This window comes from Physeter macrocephalus, chromosome 14, assembly GCF_002837175.3.
Source record: "Physeter macrocephalus isolate SW-GA chromosome 14, ASM283717v5, whole genome shotgun sequence".
NCBI lineage: Eukaryota > Metazoa > Chordata > Mammalia > Artiodactyla > Physeteridae > Physeter > Physeter macrocephalus.
Window position 1 is genome coordinate 73749486 of NC_041227.1, and position 1651 is coordinate 73751136.

The 1651-nt window shown below is 43.0% G+C and overlaps 1 long non-coding RNA gene across 1 annotated transcript in view; it reads right to left on the reverse strand.

The window, feature by feature from the left end:
- The window catches only part of LOC129392743 (uncharacterized), a 25420-nt gene that overhangs the window by 21176 nt on the left and 2593 nt on the right, over window positions 1–1651 (reverse strand). The window lies entirely within an intron of this gene.

Sequence of the window (1651 nt, forward strand, 5' to 3'; positions counted from 1 at the left end):
GGGGTGGTAGGATGAATTGGGAGATTGGGATTGACATATATACACTAATATGTGTAAAATAGATAACTAACAAGAACCTGCTGTATAAAAAAAAAATTAAATAAAATTAAAAAAAAAAACCCTCAACAGTGAAAACAAGCACTCTAATTAGAAAGTAGAGAAAAAACACAAGAAACATTTCACCAAAGAGGATATATGGATGGCAAATAAGCACATGAAAAGACATTGCATAGTGATAGCCATTCAGGAAGTGAAAATTAAGACCACAATGAGGTTTCGAAATGGAGCAGGGCCCTATGGTCCTTGCCCCCCCACGTCCTCAGCCCGCCTTTTGTCCGTGGAAAAACTTTGGCCAAAGAATAAGTTTAATCAGAGAAATGAGAAAATGCAGAAACAAAGGAAAACAGTCAAAGGAGACCAAATAATAATAGTTTAGTCACTAAGCATAATCAAGGACCTTTAGTTCCTCCCCACAGGCTACAGATAATATTCTGAGCCATATCCTGTAAGCTGTCTTATAGCTACTGAAACCCGCACCAGGTGGAAGAAGTTAACGACATGATGGCCAGACTGTAGCCATGACGTAAGCTGCCACAGTTCCGAGAACTGGCCTCAAGGAAATGGGAACAAACCGATCCTGGAACTGAAGACTAACTGTACTTAAAACAATCAAGATGACGCTGGTCAGACCACTTCATGATTAATTTCAAGATGACTGTCAGAGCTGACTGTGCTGTTTCTGCATGTAGCCCCCTCCCTCCTCCTATAAAAACTCTTGCCCCCTGATTGTCAGTGGGGGGAGTCGGCCTTTGGACAGGCGTCCGCCCTCCCCCACCCCCGTTGCCAGCAACCAAAATAAAGCAAACTTTCCTTTCCACCAACTTGGCCTCTTTATTGGCTTTTGAGCGATGAGCAGCCGGACCGCACTTTCTGTTACAACATCACTACACACCTATTAGAACGGCTACAATGAAAAACAAGTGATAATACCAAATGCTAGCCCAGAGGCACAGAAAACTGGTGGAAACATACAATTACTCGTGGAAAGGTCAAATGACACAGTCACTCTGGACAATAGCTTGTCAGTTTCTTTAAAAAAACTAAACATACATTTAATTTATGACCCCAGCAATTAATTGCATGCCTGAGCGTTTATCTCAGAGAAATGAAAACCTATGTCCACTAGAAAACATCTGTGTGCATGTTTGTTTTTATTAGCTTTATTTGTAATAGCCCCAAAATGAAAACCTACAAGAGGGTAGTGGTTAAATAAACTGCTGTGTGTCACTCCATGGAATACTAGTTAACGGTAAAAAAGAATAAACTACTGAAACCCACAACAACTTGGATGTATCTCAAGAGCATTGTGTGAAGTTAAAAAAAAAAAATCTCAAAAGGTCACATATGATATGATATGTTTATGTAACCTCAAAATGACAAAATTATGGGGCTTCCCTGGTGGCGCAGTGGTTGAGAGTCCGCCTGCCGATGCAGGGGACCTGGGTTCGTGCCCCGGTCTGGGAAGATCCCACATGCTGCAGAGTGGCTGGGCCCGTAAGCCGCGGCCGCTGAGCCTGAGCATCCGGAGTCTGTGCTCCGCAACGGGAGAGGCCACAGCAGTGAGAGGCCCGCGTACCGCAAAAAAAAAAAA